General features: G+C 34.4%; 1 protein-coding gene across 1 annotated transcript in view; it reads right to left on the reverse strand.

Annotated features, from left to right (window-relative positions):
• LOC129227483 (beta-1,3-galactosyltransferase 5-like) overlaps positions 1–17,605 on the reverse strand; it is a 77,433-nt gene extending 59,828 nt beyond the window's left edge. Inside the window, exon 1 of the mRNA XM_054862055.1 lies at positions 17,517–17,605. The gene's annotated coding sequence lies outside the window, so the exon portion shown is untranslated. The remainder of the gene's footprint in view (positions 1–17,516) is intronic.
• Positions 17,606–21,340: the final 3,735 nt, after the last annotated feature.

Below are 21,340 nucleotides of genomic sequence, written 5' to 3' on the forward strand. Positions count from 1 at the left end.
CAAAACTAACTTAGAAAATCGGCAGTCACGAAAACAATATTAAAAAATCAAAAGTTTCACAAAAATCACCATTTTAATTTGTTTTTCTATTTGAGACAAAATTTACTCATAAAATAAAATTTTAAGCTGATTTAGATGAACAATCGCTTCAGTAACGATTGGTTCGTTTTTTTATTTATTTTTTTTTAACTCATTTTTTGCCGTTTTTCTCCAAGTGCATTTACGCAATTTTATTGCAATCTTTTAGAATCTATTTTGAGGGCCCGTTTTTCTGACAATTTTCTGAATCGTACACAGTATAAAGCCTATTGAGATTGAAATGCGATGGTATTTTTCGTACCTCTCAAGTTTCTAGTCGTCCCCCCCCCCCCCTCCCATAAAAAAAATGTTAGAAATATTAGCAGATGACTTTTACACTTTTTGAACTAAAATTTAGTTGCTCCAATATTATTTTACAAAAGTTACAATTTTCCTTTAAAAAATCACAAAAACAATGCTCATGCCATACTTTCACAAAAATAGGTAGTAGGAAAAAAAATCCTGAATTGGCTCCTGACAACACATAATCATGAGAGCCGCGAACCAAAATTTTTGGACGGGAAGAAGTTTTCAACTTGCCGAATGGAACTCCAATTTTTGCCGAATGATAAAATATTGATACATTGGTATGCACACATTAGTACATTGAACGAAAAGGAACATTTGAGTATTTAAAAATTGTAATGAAAATCTCCAAATTTGCCGAATCGTCAGACAAAATATGCCGAATGACGAATTTTTTGGAAGGTCACAGAGACCTCCCATCCCTACACGCAATGCATTTAAATGTCCACTGGGTCGAACCTACAACGCTCTACTTTTGATTTGTGGTTATTAGTCAACTGTTCGAGTAATAGTGAATAATTACTTTATTTGGGGTAGGTACAACGTTGAACTTTCAAATTGCAAAATCTCATCTATTACCCATCAATCTCCCATCTGCTCCGCAATTTGCGGAGTTGTTCCGCAAAAATGGCGAAACTCCGCGGCTCCTTCTTTTGCTTCGCATTTCCCAGCAAACGCTTTCAAGCTTAAATTTTGCTATTTTATAATAAAGAACATGAAAAAATGGGATATTAAAGATGCTTATACTCAGAGATTGAAATAGTGATCAAAGCTGTTTTATTATTGTTATTGTTATTTTTTTTCCTTCTTTTTTATACTAGTGCTTAAAATAATTATTAAAACTCTAAAAACAAGTTTAGATAAGTGGTTTTAGTTATTTTTATTTATTTTTATACAAAATTCCGAACTGCTCTGCAAAATTTTAAGTTGCTCCTCAAAATCAGCGCAGATGCTCCTCAAATTATTTCTCCAAGTTTGGCAACCCTGATTTATGTATTTTTATCATTCATTTCCCAAGATAATCAAACTCAGCTTATCAACTAAAATTTCATCACTGCTCGTTTTCAAGGAATAACTGAGTCGAGTAAGCTTAAATCTTCTCCAAAGTAGGGTCGACAGCTTTACGGAGGATAGTTACAGCCAGCTTCTCCGTAAATAAAAGCACAGACATCATTAGGGTCCCCGCCAGCGGGGCCAATTAGGGTGAGGACTATTGTCTGTAATGAGCATCGCGAGGCAGGTCGACAATTATCCTAAGTCTGAGTCATTCGTTGCCTTATTTCCCTTTTTTTCCAATCTATCAGACACGTGCCTCCCGAAACGTAGGAACATAAAGTGCACCAATTCAATTTGTAAGGTGCTGAAGTTTTGTTCGTTAAAGGGTGATTCGCGGTCATATGTGGGAGAATTTGAACCAAATTCTCCTTATAATTTTATATGTATTCAAAACAATAAGGGCTGAAAGTTGAAAATTTCTTGATCAAGTAAAAGTACTCGACTCGTGTGATCTGTTAAGCAGACATTTTTTTCTAATTATTTTTTTTTTCATGAATTTCACCTGCCACGCGTGGAACACACTTTCGGAGATCAGCAGTAGAGTTCTTAATTCAAGCAACATATCCTCAGAATCAGTAGCAAGTTGATAAAATATATACACTTTGATTTCGAGGTAATTATTCTTTTTTAACACGCTTTTATTAGCTTCACCTGTATGTATGTATGTATGTATGTATGTATGTATCTTGTAACGGAATCTTGCGACTCAAATTTCGCCCACTACCTGCGATCGGATTCTTTTGAAATTTGGCACTCGACCTCAGACCCGATGACAATGCAATATTCTATAATCAAATTAATTAATTAACTCTTTTAATTGTTAGTTTCCTCCGATTTTAATCAATATTTTGGCATAAATCCAACAATGTGAAAAAGGAAAAATTTAAAAAATACATTAAAAAATGCTCGCAAAAATTATTTAAAAATATCTACAAAAACCTTTAATTTTTCTGCATCAGACAAAATTTGTTCCAATGTTCCAAGGTAATTAGAACATGAAATATAATTGTTTTTAACTAATTTCATGCCAAAATTTAGGTGAGCCTTCAATTGGAAATTCATTGCTGATCAGACCATTGTTGAACAAAACTTTTATTCAAATGCATCTCAAATTTTCAAAGTAATGTAGATATGATTTCCGCACACATACATCGATGACTGAGATGGATTAGCTGGATTAGACAATTACTCCACAGGCAATTTATCAGCGAAGTTGAATGTTTTTAGAGCTCGGCTATTACACTTTAAGGGGTACAGTTGCTCTTTTTGGAGTTCGAGAGACCACGTTTCGAATGCCACCCGAGACCTTTAGTCGCTTTTTTTGGGCAAATTTCATGAATATAAAAGATTTTGAACAATGTTGAAATGAATATTTTTTCGTAAAACAAGTTAAACTAAAAAGAAGAAAATAAAATAATAGTTTAAGAAACTAAAAAAAAAAAAAAAAAAACACGCTTTCGTAGCAAAATGACCTAAAAAGTGAAAAATAATCTTTGGATGATAGTAGTTGACCAATCACTTAATTTTAATGTAATACAATAAAGCGTGGGGGGCTTCTTATCAGTTGTCTTGAATTTCTTCCATTTGTTGTCCATGCAAAAATGTAAATCGACAGCACCCCACGGTTTTTTGTATTACATTAAAATTAAGTGATTGGTCAATTACTATCATCCAAAGATTATTTTTCACTTTTTAGGTCATTTTGCTACGAAAGCGTGTTTTTTTAGTTTCTTAAACTATTATTTTATTTATAAGTTTCAAAAAGAAACAAATAGTGGGCCATTCCAAACAAAACCATACACTTTGTCCCACATGTGACAGCTCTACATTTCACATCAAAAGTAATAATATTGACAAATGTAAAAAACAAAGAATATTTTCTGAGAAACCACACATACACGAGTGATTTTTTGAGCAAAAATGTTAGCTTAAGAAACCACACATACACGTGTGATTTGCTGGGCAAAAAATTTTACTTAAGAAACCAACGTACACGAGTGGTTTTTTAGGCAAAAATGTTAGCTTAAGAATCCACACACACGTGCGATTTCTTAGGCAAACAAGGGCGCCCATATAGGGGGAGCAAGGGGGCTCGAGACCCCCCCCCCCTTTCCCTGAGAAATTAGAACTTCCTTTCTTTTAATACTTTTTTTCTTTGCAAAAATGTAAAAACATTTCTTCTCCAGCCATTCATGAATAAGTTATTAAAAATGTCAAATTTTAACCGACCGCCGATAATTGGGAGTTTACTGTATTTGATTCAGATGACACTTTTTCAGAATTTTTAAAAAATATTTCAGATTGGCAAATGACCATAAAATAATGTATTTGGGTAAAATATGTGACAAGGGCGTCCGTATAAGGGGGCAAGTGGGGGCTCAAGCCCCTCCACCAATTAGAAATTAGAACTTCCTTGCTTTTAGTACTTTTTTTCTTTGCAAAAATGTAAAAACATTTTCTTCTCCAGCCATTAATGAATAAGTCATTAAAAATGTCAAATTTTAATGACTCTAATTTGTCTTGAAATCGGTTTCCATGGGGAAAATATCTGAGCCCCCCCCCCCCCCTTACAATTTTGCATATGGGCGCCCTTGTAGACAAACAATTTTACTAAAGAAACCACACATGTACCATGTGATTTCTTAAATGGCATTATTATAGGCAATGATAAATGGCTTAATTATAGGCAAAAAATGTTTGCTTGTAGCATATTTTGAAATGAAATGTAGATCTGTCACGTGGGGGACAAAATGTCTGCTATTTTGTGGAATGGCCCGAAAGTGGGTTGAATTTTGAGCTGAAGTAGAAAAAAAAATCAACACTAAACCGTTAGCTTGGAAAACATAAAATTCCCTTCGGGGGCCGTCGATAATCAGCCGTTTTAACCTGGGGGCCGTCGATAATCAGCCGTTTTAACCTCCTCCCCTGTTTGGCCACAGCACCCACTCTCAAACGTTATTGAAATTCTATAACTCGGTGTCTGACATAGGACTCACGTTATGTTTCTCTCTCTTTTTCACCTACTGATGCTACTGATGCTAACCTGACATGTCAAATACATTTAAAAAATAAATAAATAAATAAATTAATTAACTGATTCATTTGCCGGTGCCGCCATCTATGAATTTCTTAGTCAAATAAATAAAATGTCATAAAAATGAAATAAATTACGCAGCTCTCATCTGTACTTTATGCTATAAAAAGCAGTGTCTTTGAGCATGGGCAGGGCCGGAAAGCTAAAAGAGCTATTGATTAGGGCCTCCGTTTTGTTAGGGGCCCCCAACAATCGAAAAATTGCACGATTCGTTCCTAAAACATGAAGAGTACTTGAAAAAGAATGTATAAAGGAGTGTATAGATACTTGTACTTTCTAGGTAATTAAACCTAATTACATAAATCAGTACCAATTAGAATAAAACATTAGTATTTAAAAACAGATCTAAGTTGGAAGTTTAGTTTGCTTAACTGAACTTACAAATTCTGAAGTACACAAAAATCAAATTGAACAGGCAGATCAATAGGCAAAACTGGAAATAAAATTCAAAATTGTACTTCGAATTCATAGGAAGAGTGAAGTTGTTTTCGATGGGTACAATTTTTAATTTCTCGGGTTTAATTTTTTACAGAGGGAGTCAAATATCAGGATCGGCATCTACACAACTGCGATATGTATTAATTTTAGTGACTAGTACAAGGTTGAAAATCTGGATTTGAATTGGTAAGTTGTGGTAAACGGAAGAACATACTTTGTTTTGGCAACGAGTGTTTGTTATTTTTGTTTTCTAGACAAAGCCAACAAGAAGTTTCGTCTAGAACTAAACGAGCCTACTTTCCCGTATACCAACTTCGACATTCGAGTATCTAATCAATGTTCTATAAATTAGCTGAGATTACAAATTTAGTCAAATATAACTTTTACTTAACTAAACAATTTAAGCTGATTTCTAAAAACAAAATATATCTCGCTCATCTAAAGAAATGCATACGTAAAAAATAAATAAACGAACAAGTAAATTAGTAGCACCTTTTAAACAAAGCAGTTAATATGTTTTTTTTAATTAAAAACACAAATCTTTAATCGCTTCCAAGAAGGAGAAAAAAAAAAGAATTAAAAATAATAAGCGCATTTAAAATAAATACATTATAAATAAATAAAAAAACGTTTGTCTTTCCCCGTCGGCAAAAAATAATTTCGAGACTGAGTAAATAAACTTTAAAAAATAAATAAATAAACAATAAAATGTCAACTTATTTACTTATCAAAAAAAAAAAAAAATCGTCCGCGCATATCTTTATGTAGCGACATAAAGGACTCCGAATGGGGTCGTTTCCAAAATTTTAAAAGTGCTTTTTTTTTTGAAATAGCATGCTTAAAAACCGGCTGCACAGCTTCCACAAGAAGTTTCGAAAAAAGACAGCTGATAAATATGCTTACATTTTCGAACTCAAGAAAAAAGTGACAGTGAGAAAAACATAGTGGTTAAATTAAATTTTATTCCTTTTTTACAATCGGATAGCTTTACCACGTGACATTGCGAAATGAAACTACTGGGTGGTAGCATTTTGATGTATTCAATTCTTTTCATAACAGTAAAAAGGTATACAAATAAAACAAAAGAATAATAACATTTGAAAACTTGACAATGTAACAGGATAAATTCATTAAATGAAAACAACCGATCAAGCTCCATTCGAGAATCCGAGGAGTTGATTTTTTTACGATTACAGATAGGGTATCAACAATTTAAATCAATTGATTTAAATCAGCAATTTTAACAATGATTCAAACCACATACAGACGCGTGACCCAAATAGGAAGAAAAATACTGAAATTGCGTGGCTGTGTGAATTAACAAAGCAATTTCAGTTGATTGTGCTACATCTGCAAGTTTTTGTGTCTATATAGCTATTTAAATTGGATGCATGAATTTTGCCTGCAATGTCCCTTTTTTCTGCATACAGAACTCTTTCAAATATTGCTCTCTCAAAAAATTAGTAAATTCAGTAAAAATACTGAAAATCAAAAGTCTGCACATCACTAAATCAGCCTTGTCTTGATCAGTACAACCTTTTTACTTCCTTTTACAAAAAAGGAAGTATTGTATTCGGGAAAAAATTTTCTCTCAAAAATCGACCTTAGTTTCCATTTTGCTCACCCCCAAATGAATGTTGAGTTTTTTTTTTTTTTTTTTCCGACTCGACCACAAGTGGATAAGAGCCTAAGAACGTATAGACCCGCGAAATATCCATTTTGACGATTCCCGAGTTAGTTACAACTAAGGCAACGAGTTTTCTCGTGACGTCTGTATGTACGTATGTGCGTGCGGATGTGCGTATGTATGTCGCATAACTCAAGAACGGTATGTCCTAGAAAGTTGAAATTTGGTACGTAGACTCCTAGTGGGGTCTAGTTGTGCACCTCCCCTTTTGGTTGCATTCGGGTGGTTCTAAGGGGGTCTTTTGCCCCTTTTTTGGGGGAAATCATTGTGAATGTCGATGTAAACTCAAGTGGTGTACACTTGGCGATCTATCGCCAATCTTTTGGTCGCCAACTTGGCGACAAATTTGGCGTTTTTTTTTTCTTTTTTTTTTATTTGGTTTTAATTTTGCCACTGTTGTTGATATTTAGAGAGTAAACTATTGAATCACATAAAAATTACCAATAATGGGAAAATGACATTAAATTGGAGTAAAAGGAAGTCATGTGAGGCACACATCAGCTCGTTTCTTTACAGAACGCCCACATGAGGGAGGAGGGAGTTCGAAAAATTGTGGGTTTGTGACAAGGGGGAGGGAGGGAGATTTTGGTTAATATTAAATCATCTTTTATAACAATATTAGCAGCGTCACCCGGCTTTGTACGATCTACCTCGAAAGTAAAAGTTACGTCAAATGACGCGCGTTCAACAATCAGAAAAACAGTAAAATTTTGCGGCAGATTGCGGAAAAATAACCAAAAAGGAAACATTTTAAATCCCCCGATCACAGGAAGAGCCCTCAAAACAAAAGCCAGAATTTTATTTGTTCATATTCGAGAAAAAAGTGGCAACAGATCTTTCTTCTCAATGATTTTCTTAATGCGACAAATTTTAACAAAAGCATTGTTACGGAACGTTGAGTTGAAGCACTGAATAATAATTTGAGTGGAGGAAAGCTTCCTTCGAAAACTAGGGATTTTATGTCGAAATCTAAGTATTATAATTAATAGTTTTTAATTGATATCTCCGCTAATTATAATCAGATGATTATGTTAAATAGCCAACATAAAGACGGGAAAATTACGAATCTATCGATACCTGGTTCGATGGTCAGTTCACTATCGTTCGGAAGAAGTAACTCAGACATAGACACATACATAGGTAGGTACTTACGCTCAGTTTTTAATTATATAACATGTTTATGTAATGTAGCGTGGGAGGTGTAACGGGAAATGTGACAAGAGGGGTGGGGGCAAATATGTTGAGGAAAAAGAAAACGAGTGACATAGCCCGTTACAGTTAGGGGCGCTCTAAACTTAAATTTTTGGGAGGGCAGAAATTCGCAATTTGTCGAATGGAACTCCTACCTTTGCCAAATAGCACTCCAAAGTTCCCCGAATGTTAATAATTTTGCCAAATAAAACTCTTAAATTTTGCAGAATGGAACTCCTAATTTCGCCGAATTGTGACAATTTTTCCGAAGAGAACTACAAATTTTGCCGAATTGCCAGACAAAATTTGTTGAATAAGAACATTTTTGGCAGGTCACAGTGACCTTCCATCGGAGCGCCCCTGGTTACAGTGATTTTGTTTCTAGAGTTTATCCGCACTTAACAATTCTAATAACTCTTTATCTATTCATACTCTCTCTCTTCACTGAAACTAAAAATTAATATTTTTAGTCCAAGGCCAGTGGACACTTAGTCGCTGCTTTTGTATTAGTAGACATTATATTCTGGACTATTTAATTCTATGAAAACAATGAGGTAATTTGAAGTCACTAAAGATTGCGCAAAAAGGTGTGTAAAAAAAAGACCTGGCAAATGAAGCCAATGGCTACAGTGTTTGTATATTTGTACAAAATGGAAAAAGGAAACTTAAATTAATGTTGCTTCCACCATGAATTATTGTAAAAAACATGCACACATGACTTTTTTTTTCTAAAGAAAAATAGAAAAATAATCAAATAAAAAGACTGAAGTTTGATTTTTTTTTCTTTTATTTTCTTTTTTCCTTGCTTTCAATGATATATATAAACAGTGACTTTTAACCTATTATTAAGTTTATTAAACAGTAAATTTCACGACTTTTCTATACTAATTCAAGAAACTGCAAATAAAAATGGAAAGTTCTCTACTTGATTTTGTGTGATTTTAAAAAATAAAAGAAGTAAAAGATAGCATCTCTATCATAAAAAAAATTAACTTGTTTGTTTGTTAGTTTTTTTTAAATTGAACTTTTTTTTAATAATTTCAATTGGAAAAATTAATTTAAATTAAAATTTTTATTTCCTTCATTTAACTCTGATTTGATTTTTATTTGACTTGTAAAGCTACCCAATTTGCTTATTTTCCCCTCTCTGCATTTACAGAGCACTACTATACCATCTGTATTAAATTTGAATAGAACAAATTCACGTGCGATGAATTTGTTATGCATCACAATACAAAAGTTTTTGGTGAAGTAATACAAATTGTACTTAAAGTATAACAGTGCTGTAATTTTTTTAGATACTAGAGGGCTCTGCCCCATGCTCTCTGGCGCTCAACGACCCCCGAAGATTGCTTCACAATCTTATTTGATTCGCAGCAAAGATTTAAGTCGTCTTTTATAAAGCACGATTTAAAAACAAGTTACGAGTTCCGTTTCAAACAAAATGAAAATCCCTCCCTCCGTCCGAATAAAATAGAATTTAAGTTAAGTGCTCGTAATTAGAACACAATCCCACTCCCAGACGAAGACAAAAATAACTTGATAGAAATTCGCATTAACCGAGATATTTTATAAAAAAGAGCTTTGGTGCTAAGGGGCTCCCGAACATTGCAAAACGGCAGTTTTGTACGCTTGAAAAGTCGCTTTCAAATTTGTGGTGTCTAGTAAAATTTTGCTCTTTAGCTCTGGGCTTGAATTCAGTTGAGCCTAGGACTTTACGCCAAAAAAAAAAAAAAAACCTTACATCAGTTCTTCTAATTAATTGAGAAAATTGGAACAAGCTTTATTTGATCAGACCTCGAAGTGGTTTTTTGAGGGGAAAAAGTAGAAAATAAGAAATCAAAAATTAAAAAAGGAGGAAAAAATATGAAGTGGTAGGACTATACACACGTCAAGACGACTGACATTTTCATTTATTTTTCATTAGTATGAAAAATAAACTGGTGGAAACAAAGCTATTAATTACAAAAATATGAAAATAAAATCCAAACAAAGAAACACTTTTCAACAATACAGTAATAAAATTTTTAAGTGTGAAAATAAAATGCAATACATACTTCCCTAGCCACCCCCGGGGGAAAAGTCGAAATGACGGGACAGTTTTAATTTTAATCAAGGAATAAAAACGAATATTGTTTTATTGGTTTGATGTTTTTTTACCTCCATCTTGTTCCAAAATTTTTGACACGGGAAAAAAAATTAAAAATCCATGCACATGTTAAACATAACATTTTTATCAAAGGCAAAGATCAGTTACTAATGCTTCTCTGTGCATAAAAGGGAAGGCATGTAGTTTCTCTCAATCCTCACTATACAATAAAAATATTCATTTGGAAATTGTTCACGAAATTGAGAGTGAGGGGGGAGCACCTGGCATCAAATGCCTGCATATATCTTTCTCCCCCCTCCCTTTGATCAGGCGCACTAAGTACAATAACTTACAGTAGATACGCCGCATCGGTATAATTGCCGGACCCCGAAAAAAAGTAAGAGCCTGTTAAAAAATTTTTAAATGTTCAGAAATTTTGCATTACCATAAACACAGCACATTAAAATGATGAGCAACTCCTCGATATTGATGATGTATCAGAGTAGAAAATACCCATTAAAAAGAAAAAAAAATACATATTTGCTTATGGCTCTATCCCCCAACTTTTAAAAGTTGTGAAAAAATAAAACGAAATCTCGCATTTAAATTGATTTCCGATTTTTCTCCGAAAATCGGGAACGTTTTGCCCATCCAGGTTTTGCCGCTTTTTTTTTTTTTTTTTTTTCAAATACTCTTTGCAAGGAAAGAAAATTAAATTTTATAAATTTTATAATCATGTTTACGATTTAGAATGAACAATAATCGTACGAAAATAGTTTCCGCGATGATTTTTGAAGTGGTCCGTTTTTGCGAATTTCTGTTATCTGTCGCTTTTATTTGTACCAACATCAATAATCAATAAAATATGTACAGTGTACAAGTTTTTCATTTTTTGCTTCCTTATGTTCCTTTTAAGGTTTTACATTGCCTTTCTGTTTGAATAGAGCTGCATTTCACTTCTAATCATACAAAAAATTGGCGAATGGGAAATTCGGTTTTTCCCGCACTTTTTGAACAGTCGGCCGTTTACTTTCATTAAAGCTTCTAATTGACGGGTAAATAATATATAATTGCATCAGAATGTGCCAATATCCATTTTTTTTTCTTTTTTTTTTTAGTTTCGTTAAAACAGTAGGACTGAAGTCGGGGCGATAAAAAGAAAAGTCACGGCCAAAAAATCACTTAAGAAAATTTAACTTTTAAACACGCAAACGCCGCGGCGTTCCTTCCAGAAATTAATGTAGTCTGTCAATGAAAAGCTCATGATCTGCTTGCTTCTTTTGCTTTTCAAAATTGAAACATGCGGAAAATTATCGGTGCGGCATAGTAAAAATAAGAATCAATGCATAATTAGAAGTGCTATACTAAAGAAAGAAGAAGTTGGGGAAAAAAAGGAAAAAGTAGGAAAATAACTAGAGAGCACTAAAAAGTAGGAAAAATAGGAACTCTTTGGGGTCTGTTTGATGTAGAAACAAAATCTCTTTCGAACGACATCGAATGTTAAGGGGTGTGGGAAACCTTTCATCCCTTTAATAGGCAATTACGTGAAATTTTAGCTTAAAAATTAATTACAAAAAACTAATTCAAAATTTAAAATATAAACCCCAGGTGCAAACCCCCGGGCGCTCGAAGTAATTTTGTACAAAATTTCAAGGCTGTAGGTTCTCTTGGGTGCAGCCCCCCCCCCCCCCCCCGCCACAGACTTCCTTTCACAATTTACAAATGTAAATTGAATTCACAAATGCAAATTGATTAAAAACAGAAATTACCCTATTCCTTTCAGGAAAAAAAACTTATGAAAAAAAAACATGACTTCTCACACCTTTATCAATCATCACATAGCCAAGAAAAGGGGCGGCCCGATGAGAAATCGCGGAATGTCATTAAATCCAAAAAACATTTATTGGGCAAATTTTGACTGGCGATTTCGAAAATTAGTCGATAAAGTACTTTTAATCTTTTTTTCCCCCTGCTACCTACTATCCCTTCTCATGAGATGTATAGATGATATGATGCAATATGTATGCATGCACGGATTTTATTTTATTCTTTTTTTCTTTTTTTTTAATCATTTGGAAAAAAAAAATCGGAGTTTTATTCGGTGAATTGGGAATTTCCCTCAGCCAAAAATTTAGGTTCGGAGCAACCCTGGCCAAGAAAGCAAGATGATTTGGACTACTCTGAGTCAGATGGACTTTTTTCCCCTCCCATAGCTCTAAATGCACTCAGCGTTGGAATTAAAGAAATAAAAGTTTTTCCCTTTGAAACTGTAAAATAATTTACAACACTGATGATTAGTGGAAGCTTTTACGGTACGGGCAGGGCCAATGAGAGGCCATGTCAGCTCAGCCGAAAACTAGGGGCCCGGCTCGGAAAAGGAGCAATTTAATTTGACAAGTTTTATGGGGGGGGGGGCGACCAAACTGACAAGGGGCCCGTAATTTCTACAAAATCTGCTGAAGATAGTTCAATGGCTCTTGGCGTCCATCGGTTCACTCGTAGCCAAAAATCAAAACAAGAAACAAAAAGAACAATAAGCGCTCGAACGCTAATTCCTAAAATATAGTGTTCCGGACACAAGCAGAAACAAAGACGATATTATTCTTAGAATAAAAGCAACTTTTCTTTTTTCCCTCATTTGTTGCAACGCTTAGTCAGGATTCAGAAGTAACCAGCATCAAAAGCAAGGCAACGCCACTATTGGCGAAAATCGCCTTTCTTTAATTTTTTATTCATATGCACGTGTATTCTTCAGAACGTAAATAATGCAATTCGAATGTTGATTTCCTCTTTCATTTTTTCTATTTGAATGGTACTAATTTTTCTCACTTACATTTTTATGAAATTCAATTTAAAGTTCCCGTTAATGTTGCATGCTACCTTCCCTTCCATGCAGCAGCTTTTATGACATCAATAAAACAAAAATAGGATTTTTTACTTTTGTTTGCCATCATGATAGGTGGCACTTTCTTAATTTTTAACACACATTAGTCAAAAAGAAAAATTATTTCCTTGCAGTAAAAATTTTAAAATGAAGCAATACGAAGATTTACCTTTCATTAATTTCTTAATTGTAAGCTGCAAGGTGAAGGGGCCGTTCATAAATGCTGTCACACTTTTCTCCAACATTTTTGCCCTCCCCCTCCCTCCCTCTTCGTCACAAAGTGCCACACTTCAACTTATCCCTCACCTCCCCTTGCCGCACGTCACACTAATTTTATAAGAATATTTTTAAAACCCAATGTGTAATGTCACCCATTGATGTTACAAACTCTCCCAATTTCACGAACTCCATCTTACCATCCTCCATGTCAATTCAGGGGTATGAAGAAACGAAAGAATAGTCAACAATGAACGCTATCTACTGGAGTTTAGGGTTAATCCACTGAATTTAGGGTGAAAATTTCAAGTTCAACTGTCAAAATATCACCAAACAGGCCATTGCTTCGTTCAAATGTGGAAGCAATTTTCACCCGTCATATCTTGACGGGCGGTTTTCTAGTATTTTAAATAATGGGCCTATTAATATAACAGCAACATTTTTTTTTTTTTCTTCCATAGTGATTTCTTCCTCTCCCCTCCCACTTAACTTTCATCTAATTATATGAAGATTCACATTTATGAAAAAATAAATAAATAAATAAAATCAGAGACATACTCTTTGGAGTCAAATTAGATTTTAATTCGGAAGAAGGTTTGCTTCAAAACCAAAATGAGTGCTCCGATGTATGGATATCAGAAAGTCATTTCAAAGTAACTATTTTCATCTTCATCAGCCATTACATGAAGTTATTTTAAGCAAGTCTCATTTTTGTTAAAAAGTTGCAGACTTGTAATCGCCTTCAGCCAATCGGTAATGTTCTTTTCCATACTCAATTTGTAAGCGCTGGAGAAGATTCATTTGACATCGGAAGGCATGTCAGACATTTTGTAATGGAATCTACGCTTTTCATACATTGTGTAATCCATGATCATAAAACTTAAAAATTTTGTACGCTTACTTCCATTCTTTTTTAAAACCATTATACAGTCGAACTTGCTTACAACGAGCGCGAAGGGACCGCGATATTTGCGCGTTATAACGGAGGGCTCCTAAAAAAAAGTTTCGTGAAAAAAAAAAACCCAAAAATGTATACATGCTTGCTTTGTTATTTTTATATTTCTATACAGTACCAAAGAAGTTGATTATTTGATTTGTTGTCTCTTTCTTGTGTTGCTGTTTTCGCGGAGAGTGGGGTTCGAAAAGCATCGTCATTTGGTGGCTTCAAAATAGTTTGCAGTTTTTCTGCACGTTAGAGGCCAAGTATGTCGAGGGCAATTTAACTTTGAATGGGGTGGTTTCCAAAATTTTAAAAGTATTTTTTTCTGAAAGAACATGCTTAAAAATATAGGATCTGACCATTTTTTTGAATAATTTGACTAAGTTTTTTAAAAAATTACTTAAATCGGTGCGTTTTCATTATTTACGCTTCTGCCGATGACATCACAAATGATGAAATACCATTCACTGTTGCCATTCAGAAGAGCACAATATTTAATTCGCATCTTTACTCACGTGTACTGGCAACGATATGGTTTGATAGCAAGCGTAGAGGCAAATTTTAATTCGCTTCTTGATTATCATAACGTGGAAACGCAGTGAAAGGGGCACCAATAGACATCATTTGTGACGTCATAAAGGCCACGCCTTGTTTGAAAAATTGGACATTTTAAAAAATTCATTAAAAAAAACTGTTGGGAAAATGAAAGTATTTTCTGGGTCCATGATTTTCTTTTTTTTTTTTCTTTGCTTATTCTATTAATTTCTGTGACTAAAAAAAGTACTTTTGACTGAAGGAAACAACCCCACTGTTCACGTTTGTCGTTACGGTGATTGCTTTCATTCATTCTCTCTCTCGACTTTTGGCTACAATGTCCTCTGAAGTATATCTCGGAAATGATAACATTCTCTTGTATATAGTTTTTAAATGCTCCTCTACTCCACGAATTTCAAAAAAAAAAAAAAAAAAAAGTGGGAAGGGGGGGTCGTGTCATCCCTTGTTCTCATGATTTATATCTTATCTCTAACTTTCGGTTAAATTCAAAGTGTTAATGGAATTTTTCCAAAAATAAAATAATCTTTTTTGAGTAGAAAATCAACAGACATTTTATTAATTACAAAAATATTGCTCGCATTAAGCGGGGTTTTCTCGTTAAAAGTGAGTTTTATCTCCATAGACTTAACATTGTACCAACCAAATCTTTTTGATTTCCTGGTTAAATCCGAGTTCTCGTTAAAACAGGGCTCGCTATAAGCGAGTTCGACTGAATTTGCTCAATACATTTGCACGGGTACGACATTTTTACGCATGCCCGTTGCATATAGTTGCACTTAATTCCAGAAATTGTAAAAGTTTCTTTTAAATGTGATATATTCGAATATAAGGAAGCATTTATGTATCATAATATGTTGTATCAACTTTCTAAAAAAAATTGTGTAATGATTTGTACGTGTTGTGGGCGCGATCGTTATGGTCACAATTCTTCCTTATGTGACCATAACGATCACATAAGGAAGAACGAAATAAGGAAGACGAATATATCACAATTAAAAGATTTTTTTTTTTTAAATTTCTGGAATAAAATGTAAAGATACGCGAAACAATATCACATTCGTATTACATGCATGGAGGGTCTGATTAATATTTTATTTTCTTTTAAACCTGCGATTACGTTTCTTTTCCTTTTCCTTTTTTTTCCAATTTTAAGTTCATTAATTGTGCATTCAATTTTACGTTCCTTTCAACTTTACCATACCAAAAAAAAATAATAATAATAATAACAATAATCTTTATCTTCTTTATCTTTACTTACTAATAATAAAGCTGAATGTCCCTTTGTCCGGATCTCTGTGACGCGCATAGCGCCTAGACCGTTCGGCCGATTTTCATGAAATTTGGCACAAAGTTAGTTTGTACCATGGGGGTGTGCACCTCGAAGCGATTTTTCGAAAATTCGATGTGGTTCTTTTTCCAATCCAATTTTAAGAACAAAAATATCATAAGATGGACGAGTAAATTACGAAATTATCATAACGTGGAACCGTAACATAGGTACAAGCCAATTGGCGAGAAAATTCACCATACATTATTTGTAAATATACAGGCGAACCAAAAGACCTTTTAATTTTTCTATTACGGGCAAAGTCGTGCGGGTACCACTAGTAAATAAATAAACTTCTTGAACTCAACATGCTCCAAGTATTTAGCTCAAAAAGCAGATTTAATGAAACACAACGAAATTTGAGAGAATGAATTCGGCATCATTATTTACAATAACTACAGTAGGGGCAACCTAACCTGGCACTGTCGTAATGCTGCGACTAGCGTCTGCGTAGCCTTCACAATGCTGCCAAGTTAGGTTTGCTCCAACTATAATACCTTTCATTTTGCATATAGGTACCCTTGCCCGACTTCCCGTTTTTCAAACAAAATCCTGGTGTCACGACCACTTACTTCACGTCCCCGTAAAAGATAAATTTTATAGATAACCAAGAAAGTCTAAAAACAATTAATTGTGAAGGACTATTAAAGATAATTAATTACACTATCATTTTAAAAATTAAAATGTAAAATTAATATCGGATTAGCTTGTTGAGATTTTTACAAGATTAAAACTAAAAATGACTTTTAAAAAAATTCTATCCAATGAAAAGATACATAAATATTCCAATTTTTATCTTCATTTTTTAAAGTGTTTCTTCGTACTTAAGTAACTTATAAATATTTACATGTAAGAAATAAAACGTTGAAATTTATCTGCTTTTGTCATTTATGTTAAACTCCTGGTTTAAGTTCATAATTTATTTTTGCATTGTGAACGAACTTCTCCCTAAAACGCTAAAAACCATACAAAGGCGTTAATCCTTTTGAGAATTCACAATGTTGCATGGGGGGAGGGATTTCGGTGTCCCGGTTGAACATTTCAAAAATCTGGCAAGCCTACATATAAGAAAAATTATTTAATTTTAGAATTCCGTATGCAAATTTGAGAGACAGATTTCGCTGATGCCAAAAATTTGAAGTCATAAGAAAGGAAAACGGGGTTCGTTTGGGTACAAAGACTTTTTGATCAATTTTGGATTTAACAAAGGGTTTACCCCCAGTTTCGCCGACATTTAAAATTTCCTCACCCCCCCCCCTCTAAATATATTAAAAATTTCGTTGGGGAGAAATTTCGTGGCGGCAAAACTGGAGAAAAACCGAACAAAGAACACAATAAAAATGTAAGTAAGACTGTTATAACCATGGAAGTAGGAGGCTACTGTCTGACCACGGATTGTATGGAAAGACAAACATCCGTTTTACAGCCGGAAATGAACGAATCTATTATTTTTTTTACCCATGTCAGCCATGTCAGCTTTTGCAGAAGCAGAGTCTCATTCAAATGAGCGGAATACGCGCATCAAATTTTTACTTTTCCCCCTTATTCACATAGATTCGTCTGATCTGAACGTTTGAAAATTCCATGCAATCCGTGGTTGGACAGTATTCCGAAATCCATGATTATAACCGCAAGGCAAAAAATGAAAAACTTACGTGCAACGCCGCCAAAAGAGGGAATCATTTGAGATTCTGGTACTCCTTCACAAAGAGAAGAGCGACCGCATACTTGTCTTTTATTTCTTCCCCCAAACCAGTTCTCGTGAAAGCATGCAATTTTAAACTTCCGAAAAAAAAAGTTCCTTCAGAAGACGGTTGCTCTTGACATAGTGCTAGTCAAAACAGCGATGGAATTTTTGCTTAGTAATTGTTTGCATTCGTTCACCATTGAAGTAGCAGTCTGTCAGGAATTTCAGTCTGAAAATGAAAAAGATACACATTTATTAGAATATTTTTAGATGCTTTTTTTTTTTTTTCTAAAGTATCAAATGAATTAAAAATTTGCTTCTTTCATCGAATCGGCTGATCGGCTTCGAAAATGAAAATGTGGGACTCGTTGAACTTGATCGAAGTTAAAGCAGAACTAACAAGCTTGCTTTTCCGTGCATCAAAATCTAACGTAGAAAACTAGCAATACAGTGAAACCTGTGTATAACGGTACTGTCAATAATGATAACCTGTCTATAACATTTTTTTTTTTTTTTTGGCCCCAGCAAAATGTCAGCATGAATAATCAAACTGACTATAACGAAAACCTGTCTTTTACGATTTTTTTTTTTTTTTTTTTTTTGGTCCCAACAGTATCGTTGTAGACAGGTTTTACTGCACAGTGAAACCTGTGTATAACGATACTGTCTATAACGATAACTTGTCTATAGGGCCATTCCGCGGAAAACAGGCATTTTGTCCCGCACGTGACGCCTCATATATTTCATCTCTACATAGTATAAAATGAAGTGTCCAAAAAGCGTCTGTTTGTTTGAACTCGCAAAACTCGAGAACTACCCGGCCGATTTCGCTGAAATTTTCACAGTTTGTTCCTTTAAAGTCCTGAGAAGATTTGCAGACCAGTTCGAAAAAAATTCGATGAATACTTTTTTTATTCCAATTTAGGCCCAATTTTCACATAAATTCCCAAATATGGGGGTGAAAAATTACTCGCAATTAGTAATATTATATATCGTTGGAAAGGGAAGAATTTTCTGCGTTCTACGCAATTTGTTCCAACGCTCTAACTTAATTGCGGCGGGAGTTATTTACGTTTTTGGCTCGAATTTGTTTAGGCTTAGCTGAAATTTAGCACTACTTTCTTCATTAAATTTATCAATAAAAAGTGAAGGAATTGTCCTACAGTTTTCTTTTTGACACCATTGAAAAGAGCTACCTGTTTTACTCCAGATCCAACTCGACCTAAGGTCGGAAGTTTAACCCTCTATCTCTATTAGAAAAAAGTTACAAGCGAATTAAATGAAGTTCAAAAATCTGTTCTCTATTTAAGTTTTTAACCATTTTATTTTGCGTTTCCACGGTAACGCTTTTTGAATCCATTACTTCCATCTATCTCATTTTCAATTCTGAAACTTATTTTATTTTGTGTTTCCATGGTTACGCTTTTTAAATCCATCTTTCTCATTTTATTTTAATTTCTTAAAAGTATTTTAATATCTGTCGTCATTGTTTGGAGTTGAAATTTAGCATGATGATTTTTTTTTCTTTTATTTATGCCTGATTGTTGAATATACGTCACTTGACACAATTTTTGTTTTCAAAATAGACCGGGCAAAGCCGGGCAACGCAGCTAGTCAAAAATAATACTTAAAAATATTAATGAAAATTTTTTTCCTGCTTAACAAATTACAAACCTATGTGGGATTTCTTAAGCGAAAAATTTCGTCATTAACTTTTAAAATGATAACTTTTTATTGAAATATCTGAAGCGTCACGTGCGGGACAAAGGGTTGACTTTTTCGCGGAATGGCCCTATAACATTTTTTTTTCCGGCCCAGCAAAATGTCTGTATGAATAATCAAACTGTCTATAACGATAACATGTCTATTACGATATTACGAGGTCCCAACATTATCGTTGTAGACAGGTTTTACTGTACATATCTCTGTCTCTCTTTCTCGTAAATATAAATTATTTCAAATACATCTAACTGTGTTAACAGTTAACAGCATAACAACATACATTTTTGATGAAAAAGAAAACTATTCAGGTCAGTTGGGGACATTGGAAACAAAATTTCGGTGGTTTTAACTTTAGATCCTTCCTTTTCTGTTGGTTGAATAAAGAGCTAAAATTTTGTGCCCTGCATTCACAAGACTATTGTGCCGTGGACAGGTAAACGACAGTATTTGCAAAAATGAGTTTTCCAGACACTCGAAGAAACGTGTTTTGGATTCATAACAATAGAGAATTTCGCGCTTCTTTTTCGGCGGAAACCAAATAAGCAAGCTTCTTTACTAATAATGAAGCTCTAAGTTTGTCTGGATATCCGCCCGGATCTCTGTCGGGATGTTTCTCTGTGACGCGCACAGCGCCTAAACTGTTCGGCCGATTTTCACGAAATTTGGCACAGAATTAGTTTGCAGCACGGGGGTGGGCACCTCGAAGCGATTTTTCGGACGATTTTGTTCTTTTTCTATTCCAATTTTAAGAACATTTTACCGAGCAAATTATCATAACGTGGATGAGTAAATTAACAAATTATCATAACGTGGAACCGTAACATTGGCGAGCAAATGAGCATTGCAAATTGGCAAGAAATTCATCATCCATTATTTGTATATATACAGGCGAACCAAATGACCTTTTAATTGTTTACTGCGGGCAAAGCCATGCAGGTACCGCTAGTGTACAATAAAGCTAACGAACAATAGATGAAAAAAAATGAAAAATTTGCAGTTGCTGCCCTTCACCTGCCCACGACTGTTTATCAACTCCCTGAGAGTAGAGTCCCAGTATAGAAGCTACGCTTCTATACAGGGCTTCTATATAGGGCTTCTCTACGTAGTTTCTATATAGGGACTCTACCTGAGAGTGACTCTTGGGAGAAAATTTTAACTTACTTTAGGGGTTATCCACAAACGATGTCACGTTTAGAGGGGAAAAAAGCGTGATATCACGTATTTTTTATGAGAATATGTTTATAAAAAATAGTACAATGTGTGACAAGGAGAGAGGGGCACTTTGTGACAGAGGAGGGGGCGGGAGTCAAAGTGTTGAAAAAAGTGTGACAGCATTTATATGGATAGCCCCTTATGACAATTTGTTAGCGAATGAAATTCCTCCGAGTGTTTCATTCACAAACTCAGGATAATTGGAAATCGTCACTAACGCAGCCTGAATTAACCTTCTGGGGGAGAGGAGAGTTTAGTCACAACAGACCTAATCTCAGCATATAAACTACTATATTATGACTGGCAATATGTGTTGCAACCATGCGCTCTGAGGGGGTTGAACTCTCCCCCCTCCTAGCTGCAAGCCTGGAAATAGTGATTTTCTTTCCCATGTGATAAACCGAATAGATACAGGTAGAAAACCGTGGCGTACATACTCAGCTAAGAAGTTTTAGAGCAACTATATTCAATCTGGGGTCAATGGGCAGTATATGACCTCCAAATGTAACCAACAAGCATTTGACGAGAAAAATCTTGCAACAAAATTTATTACTCGCTAAATTTCAGTAAAATACAAACAGAAGAAAAATTGACATCACAACCTAATTTGGTTTTTTGTATTACCTTTAAATCTGACCGAAAATTGAAAAATAGAATGTTAGAACTTTAAATAGTCAATTAAGAGTTAGTTAATTTGCAATCTAAGAGCCACGGCAGAAAACGTTTACCAACTACAGTCGCAGAATCGCAGATGAGCCCAAGTTCTTCCCGCCCCCGCAACACACAAATACCCACTTTTGTATTTCGACGCTCATTATCAAAAAAATGACGTGAAATGATTCACGGGGGATAAAAACA

This window comes from Uloborus diversus, chromosome 8 (genome assembly GCF_026930045.1).
Source record: "Uloborus diversus isolate 005 chromosome 8, Udiv.v.3.1, whole genome shotgun sequence".
Taxonomy (NCBI): domain Eukaryota; kingdom Metazoa; phylum Arthropoda; class Arachnida; order Araneae; family Uloboridae; genus Uloborus; species Uloborus diversus.